Raw genomic sequence first — 10,303 nt, 5'->3', positions numbered from 1 at the left:
TGCCTGTTGTCACAGGTGTTCCCTGGCAGGGGGAAGACCGCTAATTACCTCCCCTGTCCAGGGGGAGAAACTACATGCTACCTGCATTTCCAGGCCAACTGCCGAATTTCCCCGGCACCCCGCAATAGGAGACACTCGGGGAAGGCACGTGGAGGGCTCCTATGAGATCCCAGGCGCTGCAGACAGAGCACGGAACCTCGCCACACTCAGAATTCTGGAACACGTCAGAGTCGGTGGGGGAGATTTGGGGCGGCCCTCCACACAGCTGCCTGTTGTCACAGGTGTTCCCTGGCAGGGGAACGTCCGCTAAATACCTCCCCTGTCCTGGGGGAGGCACTAGATGCTACCTGCTTTTCCAGAACTACCCCCGAATTTCCCCGGAAGCCCGCACAAGGAGACACTCGGGGAAGACAAGCGAAGGGTACCGAGGACGTCCCAGGCGCTGCAGACAGAGGACGGAACCTCCCCACACTCAGAATTCCGGAACGCGGCTGAGTGGGTGGGAAAGGTTTGGGCACGCCATCCACGCAGCTGCCTGGTGTCACAGGTGTTCCCTGGCAGGGGGATTTCCGCTAATTACCTCCCCTGTGCAGGGGGAGGCACTATATGCTACCTGCTTTTCCAGCACAAAACCCGCATTTCCCCGGCAGCCCGTACTAGGAGACACTCGGGTAAGACACGCGGAGGCCTTCTAGGAGATCCCAGGCACTGCAGGGAGAAGACCGAACCTCCCCACACTCAGAAGACCAGAACGCGGCCGAGTTTGTGGGGGAGGTTTGGGGCCGCCCTCCACGAAGCTGCCTGGGGTCACAGGTGTTCACTGGCAAGTTGAACTCCGCTAATTACCTCCCCTGTCCAGGGGGAGGCACTACATTCTACCTGCATTTCCAGCCTAACCCTCGCCTTTCCACGGCGGCCCGCACAAAAGACACTTGTGGAAGACATGCGGAGGGCTGCTAGGAGATCCCAGGTGCTGCAAACAGATAACGGAATCTCCCCACACTCAGAAATCCGGAACGCGGCCGAGTAGGTGGGAGAGGTTTGGGGCCGCCCTCCACGCAGCTGCCTGTTGTGACATGTGTTCCCTTGCAGGGGAAATCCGCTAATTACCTCCACTATCCAGGAGGAGACACTACATGCTACCTGCTTTTCTTGACCAACGCCCAATTTTCCCCGGCATCCCGCACTAGGAGTCACTCGGGAAGACACTTGGTTGGCTCCTAGGTGATACCAGGCGCTTCAGAACGAAGACGGGACCTCCCCAAACTCAGAATTCCGAAACACGGCCGAGTGGGTGTGGGAGGTTTGGGACGACAGTCCACGCAGCTGCCTGGTGTCACAGGTGTTCCCTGGAAGGGGTAAGTCGGCTAAATACCTCCCCTCTCCAGGGGGATACACTATATGCTACCTGCATTTCCAGACAAACCCCCGCCTTTCCCCGGCTCCCCGAACAAGGATACACTCGGGGAAGACACGCGGAGGGCTCCTAGGAAATCCCAGACGCTGCAGAAAGAAGACTGAACCTCCCCAAACTCAGAAATCCGGAACGTGGCCGAGTGGGTGGGGGAGGTTTGGGGCCGCCCTCCACGCAGCTCCCTGGTGTCCCAGGTGTTCCCTGGCAGGGAGAAGTCCGCTAATTACCTCTCCTGTCCAGGGGGAGTCACTAGATGCTACCTGCATTTCCTGCCCAACCCCCGCATTTCGACGGCTGCCCGCACTAAGAGACACATGGGGAAGACACGCGGAGGGCTCCTAGTAGATCCAAGGTGCTGCAGACAGAGGGCGGAACCTCCCCACACTCAGAATTCTGGAACACGGCAGAGTGGGTGGGGGAGATATGGGGCCGCCCTCCACGCAGCTGCCTGAAGTCACAGGTGTTCCCTGGCTTGGGGAAGTCCGCTAATTACCTCCCCTGTTCAGGGGGAGGCACTACATGCTACCTGCATTTCCAGCCCAACAACCGCATTTCCCCGGAAGTCCGCACAAGGAGACACTCGGGGAAGACACGCGGAGGGCTCCTAGGAGATCCCAGGTGCTGCAGACAGAGGACGGAACGTCCCCAAACTCAGTATTCCGGAACGTGGCCGAGTGGTTTGGGGAGGTTTTGGGCCGCCCTCCACGCAGCTGCCTGGTGTCACAGCTGTTCCCTGGCAGGGGTATTTCCGCTAATTACCTCCCCTGTCCAGGGGGAGTCACTAGATGCTACCTGCATTTCCACCCAAACCCCCCCAATTCCCCGGCTCCCCGTAATAGGAGAGACAATGGGAAGGCACTTGGATGGCTTCTAGGAGATCCCAGGCGCTGGAGACAGAAGACCAAACCTCCCCACACTCAGAAATCCGGAACGCGGCCTATAGGGTGGGGGAGTTGTGGGGCCGGCCTCCACGCAGCTGCCTCTTGTCACAGGTGTTCCCTAGCAGGGAGAATTCCGCTAATTACCTCCCCTGTCCAGGGGGAGGAACTACAAGCTAACTGCATTTCCAGCCCAACCACCGCATTTCCCCGGCACTACGCACTAGGATACACTTGGCGAAGTCTCGCGGAGTGCTCCTAGGAGATCTCAGGCGCTGCAGAGTACGGACCTCCCCACACTCAGAGTTTCGGAACAAGGCCGAGTTGGTGGGGGATTTTGGGGCCGCTCTCCACGCAGCTGCCTGGTGTCACAGGTGTTCCCAGGCAGGGGGAATTCCGCTAAATACCTTCCCTATCCAGGGGGAGGCACTACACGCTACCTGCATTTCCAGCCCAACCCACGCTGTTCCCCGGCATCCAGCAAGAGGAGACACTCGGGGAAGTCATGCGGAGTGCTCCTAGGAGATCCCAGGAGCTGCAGACAGAGTACGGAACTTCCCCACCCTCAGAATAACGGAACGCGGCCGAGTGTTTGGGGGAGGTTTGGGGCCGCCCTCCACGCAGCTGCCTTTTGTCACAGGTGTTCCATGGCAGGGGGAATTCCGCTTTACCTCTCCTGTCCAGGGGTATTCCCTAGATGCTACCGGCAATTCCAACACAACACCAGGATTTCCCTGCAGCCCGTAATAGGAGACACTCGGGGAATACACGCGGAGGGCTCCTAGGTGATCCCAGGCGCTGCAGAGAGAATACGGAACCTCCCCACTCTCAGAATTCCGTAACGCGGCCGAGTGAGTGGGGGAGGTATGGGGCCACCCTCCACGCAGCTGCCTGTTGTCACAGGTGTTCCCTGGCAGGGGGAAGACCGCTAATTACCTCCCCTGTCCAGGGGGAGAAACTACATGCTACCTGCATTTCCAGGCCAACTGCCGAATTTCCCCGGCACCCCGCAATAGGAGACACTCGGGGAAGGCACGTGGAGGGCTCCTATGAGATCCCAGGCGCTGCAGACAGAGCACGGAACCTCGCCACACTCAGAATTCTGGAACACGTCAGAGTCGGTGGGGGAGATTTGGGGCGGCCCTCCACACAGCTGCCTGATGTCAGAGGTGTTCCCTGGCTTGGGGAAGTCCGCTAATTACCTCCCCTGTTCAGGGGGAGGCACTACACGCTACCTGCATTTCCAGCCCAACCGCCAACTTTCCCCGGCATCCCGCACTAGTAGACACTCTGGGAAGAAACGCGGAGGGCTCCTAGGTGATCCCAGGCGCTGCAGAGAAAATACGGAACCTCCCCACTCTCAGAATTCCATAACGCGGCCGAGTGAGTGGGGGAGGTATGGGGCCACCCTCCACGCAGCTGCCTGTTGTCACAGGTGTTCCCTGGCAGGGGGAAGACCGCTAATTACCTCCCCTGTCCAGGGGGAGAAACTACATGATACCTGCATTTCCAGCCCAACCCCCGCATTTCCACGGAAGTCCGCACAAGGAGACACTCGTGGAAGACACGCGGAGGGCTCCTAGTAGATCCCAGGTGCTGCAGACTGAGGACAGAACCTCCCCACACTCAGTATTCCGGAACGTGGCCGAGTGGGTGGGGGAGGTTTCGGGCCGCCCTCCACTCAGCTGCCTGGTGTCACAGCTGATCCCTGGCAGGGGGATTTCCGCTAATTCCCTGATCTGTCCAGGGGGAGTCACTAGATGCTACCTGCATTTCCAGCCAAACCCCCCCCTTTCCCCGGCTCCCCGAAATAGAGGGACTATGGGAAGGCACTTGGATGGCTCCTAGGAGATCCCAGGCACTGGAGACCGAAGACGAAACCTCCCCACACTCAGAAATCCGGAACGCGGCCGAGTGGGTGGGGGAGGTGTGGGGCCGGCCTCCACGCAGCTGCCTCTTGTCACAGGTGTTCCCTAGCAGGGGGAATTCCGCTAATTACCTCCCCTGTCCAGGGGGAGGCACTACATGCTACCTGCTTTTCCAGCACAAAAACCGCCTTTCCCCGGCAGCCCGTACTAGGAGACACTCGGGGAAGTCATGCGGAGGGCTCCTAGGAGATCCCACGCGCTGCAGATAGAAAACCGAACCTCACCACACTCAGAAGTCTGGAACGCGGCCGAGCTTGTGAGGAAGATTGGGGCCTCCCTCCACGAAGCTACCTGGGGTCACAGGTAATCCCTTTCAGGGGGAATTCCACTAATTACCTCCCCTGTCCAGGGGGAGGCACTAGATGCTAACTGCATTTCCAGCCCAACCCCCCCATTTTCCCGGCACCCCGCAATGAGATACACTCGGGTAGACACACGGAGTTCTCTTAGGAGATCCCAGGAGCTGCAGAAAGTGGACGGAACTTCCCCAAACTCAGAATTCCGGAACTCGGCCGAGTGGGTTAGGGAAGTTTGGGGCCACCCTCCACGCAGCTGCCTGGTGTCACAGCTGTTCCCTGGCAAGGGGAATTCCGCTAATTACTCCCCTGTAAAGGGGGAGGCACTAGATGCTACCTACATTTCCAGCCCAACCCCGGCCTTTCCCCGGTAGCGCACACTAGGAGACACTCGGGGAAGACACGCGGAGGGCTCCTAGAAGATCCCAGGTGCTGCAAACAGATTACAGAACCTCCCCACACTCAGAAATCCGGAACGCGGCCGAGTGGGTGGGGGAGCTGTGGGGCCGGCCTCCACGCAGCTGACTCTTGTCACAGGTGTTCCCTAGCAGGGGGAATTCCGCTAATTACCTCCCCTGTCCAGGGGGAGGCACTACATGCTACCTGCTTTTCCAGCACAAAAACCGCCTTTCCCCGGCAGCCCGTACTAGGAGACACTCGGGGAAGTCATGCGGAGGGCTCCTAGGAGATCCCACGCGCTGCAGATAGAAAACCGAACCTCACCACACTCAGAAGTCTGGAACGCGGCCGAGCTTGTGAGGAAGATTGGGGCCTCCCTCCACGAAGCTACCTGGGGTCACAGGTAATCCCTTTCAGGGGGAATTCCACTAATTACCTCCCCTGTCCAGGGGGAGGCACTAGATGCTAACTGCATTTCCAGCCCAACCCCCCCATTTCCCGGCACCCCGCAATGAGATACACTCGGGTAGACACACGGAGTTCTCTTAGGAGATCCCAGGAGCTGCAGAAAGTGGACGGAACTTCCCCAAACTCAGAATTCCGGAACTCGGCCGAGTGGGTTAGGGAAGTTTGGGGCCACCCTCCACGCAGCTGCCTGGTGTCACAGCTGTTCCCTGGCAAGGGGAATTCCGCTAATTACTCCCCTGTAAAGGGGGAGGCACTAGATGCTACCTACATTTCCAGCCCAACCCCGGCCTTTCCCCGGTAGCGCACACTAGGAGACACTCGGGGAAGACACGCGGAGGGCTCCTAGAAGATCCCAGGTGCTGCAAACAGATTACAGAACCTCCCCACACTCAGAAATCGTGAACGCGGCCGAGTAGGTGGGAGAGGTTTGGTTCCGCACTCCACGCAGCTGCCTGGTGTCAAATGTGTTCCCTTGCAGGGGAATTCCGCTAATTACATCCACTATCCAGGGGGAGGCACTACATGCTACCTGTTTTTCCAGCACAACGCCCGTTTTTCCCCGGCATCCCGCACTAGGAGACACTAGGGAAGACACGTGGAGGGCTCCTAGGTGATACCAGACGCTTCAGATCCAAGACGGGACCTCCCCACACTCAGAATTCCGGAACGAGCCTGAATGTGTGTGGGAGGTTTGGGGCCGAACTTCACGCAGCTGCATGGTGTCACATGTGTTCCCTTGATGGGAAATCCGCTAATTACCTCCCCTGTCCAGAGGGAGGCACTACATGCTACCTGCATTTCCAGCCCAACCCCCAACTTTCCCCGGCATCCCGCACTAGTAGACACTCTGGGAAGAAACGCGGAGGGCGACTAGGTGATCCCAGTCGCTGCAGACAGAGGACGGACCTCCACACACTCAGAAATACGGAACGCGGCCGAGTGGGTCGGGGAGGTTTGGGGCCGCCCTCCACGAACCTGCTTAGTGTCACAGGTGTTCCCTGGCAGGGGAACGTCCGCTAAATACCTCCCCTGTCCTGGGGGAGGCACTAGATGCTACCTGCTTTTCCAGACCTACCCCCGAATTTCCCCGGAAGCCCGCACAAGGAGACACTCGGGGAAGACACGCGAAGGGTTCTGAGGACGTCCCAGGGGCTGCAGACAGAGGACGGAACCTCCCCACACTCAGAATTCCGGAACGCGGCCGAGTGGGTGGGAAAGGTTTGGGCATGACATCCACGCAGCTGCCTGGTGTCACAGGTGTTCCCTGGCAGGGGGATTTCCGCTAATTACCTCCCCTGTCCAGGGGGAGGCACTATATGCTACCTGCTTTTCCAGCACAAAACCCGCATTTCCCCGGCAGCCCGTACTAGGAGACACTCGGGGAAGACACGCGGAGGGCTCCTAGGAGATCCCAGGTGCTGCAGACAGAGGACGGAACGTCCCCAAACTCAGTATTCCGGAACGTGGCCGAGTGGTTTGGGGAGGTTTTCGGCCGCCCTCCACGCAGCTGCCTGGTGTCACAGCTGTTCCCTGGCAGGGGTATTTCCGCTAATTACCTCCCCTGTCCAGGGGGAGTCACTAGATGCTACCTGCATTTCCACCCAAACCCCCCCAATTCCCCGGCTCCCCGTAATAGGAGAGACAATGGGAAGGCACTTGGATGGCTTCTAGGAGATCCCAGGCGCTGGAGACAGAAGACCAAACCTCCCCACACTCAGAAATCCGGAACGCGGCCTATAGGGTGGGGGAGTTGTGGGGCCGGCCTCCACGCAGCTGCCTGTTGTCACAGGTGTTCCCTGGCAGGGGGAAGACCGCTAATTACCTCCCCTGTCCAGGGGGAGAAACTACATGCTACCTGCATTTCCAGGCCAACTGCCGAATTTCCCCGGCACCCCGCAATAGGAGACACTCGGGGAAGGCACGTGGAGGGCTCCTATGAGATCCCAGGCGCTGCAGACAGAGGACGGAACCTCGCCACACTCAGAATTCTGGAACACGGCAGAGTCGGTGGGGGAGATTTGGGGCGGCCCTCCACGCAGCTGCCTGGTGTCACAGGTGTTCCCAGGCAGGGGGAATTCCGCTAATTACCTCCCCTGTTCAGGGGGAGGCACTACACGCTACCTGCATTTCCAGCCCAACCCACGCTGTTCCCCGGCATCCAGCAAGAGGAGACACTCGGGGAAGTCATGCGGAGTGCTCCTAGGAGATCCCAGGAGCTGCAGACAGAGTACGGAACTTCCCCACCCTCAGAATAACGGAACGCGGCCGAGTGTTTGGGGGAGGTTTGGGGCCGCCCTCCACGCAGCTGCCTTTTGTCACAGGTGTTCCATGGCAGGGGGAATTCCGCTTTACCTCTCCTGTCCAGGGGTATTCCCTAGATGCTACCGGCAATTCCAACACAACACCAGGATTTCCCTGCAGCCCGTAATAGGAGACACTCGGGGAATACACGCGGAGGGCTCCTAGGTGATCCCAGGCGCTGCAGAGAGAATACGGAACCTCCCCACTCTCAGAATTCCATAACGCGGCCGAGTGAGTGGGGGAGGTATGGGGCCACCCTCCACGCAGCTGCCTGTTGTCACAGGTGTTCCCTGGCAGGGGGAAGACCGCTAATTACCTCCCCTGTCCAGGGGGAGAAACTACATGATACCTGCATTTCCAGCCCAACCCCCGCATTTCCACGGAAGTCCGCACAAGGAGACACTCGTGGAAGACACGCGGAGGGCTCCTAGTAGATCCCAGGTGCTGCAGACTGAGGACAGAACCTCCCCACACTCAGTATTCCGGAACGTGGCCGAGTGGGTGGGGGAGGTTTCGGGCCGCCCTCCACTCAGCTGCCTGGTGTCACAGCTGATCCCTGGCAGGGGGATTTCCGCTAATTCCCTGATCTGTCCAGGGGGAGTCAGTAGATGCTACCTGCATTTCCAGCCAAACCCCCCCCTTTCCCCGGCTCCCCGTAATAGAGAGACTATGGGAAGGCACTTGGATGGCTCCTAGGAGATCCCAGGCGCTGGAGACCGAAGACGAAACCTCCCCACACTCAGAAATCCGGAACGCGGCCGAGTGGGTGGGAGAGGTTTGGTTCCGCACTCCACGCAGCTGCCTGGTGTCAAATGTGTTCCCTTGCAGGGGAATTCCGCTAATTACATCCACTATCCAGGGGGAGGCACTACATGCTACCTGTTTTTCCAGCACAACGCCCGTTTTTCCCCGGCATCCCGCACTAGGAGACACTAGGGAAGACACGTGGAGGGCTCCTAGGTGATACCAGACGCTTCAGATCCAAGACGGGACCTCCCCACACTCAGAATTCCGGAACGAGCCTGAATGTGTGTGGGAGGTTTGGGGCCGAACTTCACGCAGCTGCATGGTGTCACATATGTTCCCTTGATGGGAAATCCGCTAATTACCTCCCCTGTCCAGAGGGAGGCACTACATGCTACCTGCATTTCCAGCCCAACCCCCAACTTTCCCCGGCATCCCGCACTAGTAGACACTCTGGGAAGAAACGCGGAGGGCGACTAGGTGATCCCAGTCGCTGCAGACAGAGGACGGACCTCCACACACTCAGAAATACGGAACGCGGCCGAGTGGGTCGGGGAGGTTTGGGGCCGCCCTCCACGAACCTGCTTAGTGTCACAGGTGTTCCCTGGCAGGGGAACGTCCGCTAAATACCTCCCCTGTCCTGGGGGAGGCACTAGATGCTACCTGCTTTTCCAGACCTACCCCCGAATTTCCCCGGAAGCCCGCACAAGGAGACACTCGGGGAAGACACGCGAAGGGTTCTGAGGACGTCCCAGGGGCTGCAGACAGAGGACGGAACCTCCCCACACTCAGAATTCCGGAACGCGGCCGAGTGGGTGGGAAAGGTTTGGGCATGCCATCCACGCAGCTGCCTGGTGTCACAGGTGTTCCCTGGCAGGGGGATTTCCGCTAATTACCTCCCCTGTCCAGGGGGAGGCACTACATGCTACCTGCTTTTCCAGCACAAAACCCGCATTTCCCCGGCAGCCCGTACTAGGAGACACTCGGGGAAGACACGCGGAGGCCTTCTAGGAGATCCCAGGCGCTGCAGGGAGAAGACCGAACCTCCCCACACTCAGAAGACCAGAACGCGGCCGAGTTTGTGGGGGAGGTTTGGGGCCGCCCTCCACGAAGCTGCCTGGGGTCACAGGTGTTCACTGGCAAGTTGAACTCCGCTAATTACCTCCCCTGTCCAGGGGGAGGCACTACATGCTACCTGCATTTCCAGCCTAACCCTCGCCTTTCCCCAGCGGCCCGCACAAAAGACACTTGGGGAAGACATGCGGAGGGCTGCTAGGAGATCCCAGGTGCTGCAAACAGATTATGGAATCTCCCCACACTCAGAAATCCGGAACGCGGGCCGAGTAGGTGGGAGAGGTTTGGGGGCCGCCCTCCACGCAGCTGCCTGTTGTGACATGTGTTCCCTTGCAGGGGAAATCAGCTAATTACCTCCACTATCCAGGAGGAGACACTACATGCTACCTGCTTTTCTTGACCAACGCCCAATTTTCCCCCGGCATCCCGCACTAGGAGACACTCGGGAAGACACTTGTTGGCTCCTAGGTGATACCAGCGCTTCAGAACGAAGACGGGACCTCCCCAAACTCAGAATCCGAAACACGGCCGAGTGGGTTGTGGGAGGTTTGGGACGACAGTCCACGCAGCTGCCTGGTGTCACAGGTGTTCCCTGGCAGGGGAACGTCCGCTAAATACCTCCCCTGTCCTGGGGGAGGCACTAGATGCTACCTGCTTTTCCAGACCTACCCCCGAATTTCCCCGGAAGCCCGCACAAGGAGACACTCGGGGAAAAAGACGCGAAGGGTTCCGAGGACGTCCCAGGCGCTGCAGACAGAGGACGGAACCTCCCACAACTCAGAATTTCTGGAACGCGGCCGA

This window comes from Camelus ferus, chromosome 4, assembly GCF_009834535.1.
Source record: "Camelus ferus isolate YT-003-E chromosome 4, BCGSAC_Cfer_1.0, whole genome shotgun sequence".
In the NCBI taxonomy this organism is placed as follows: Eukaryota; Metazoa; Chordata; class Mammalia; order Artiodactyla; family Camelidae; genus Camelus; species Camelus ferus.
The sequence above is the reverse complement of the archived record's forward strand: the minus strand, read 5'-3'. Positions refer to the sequence as shown.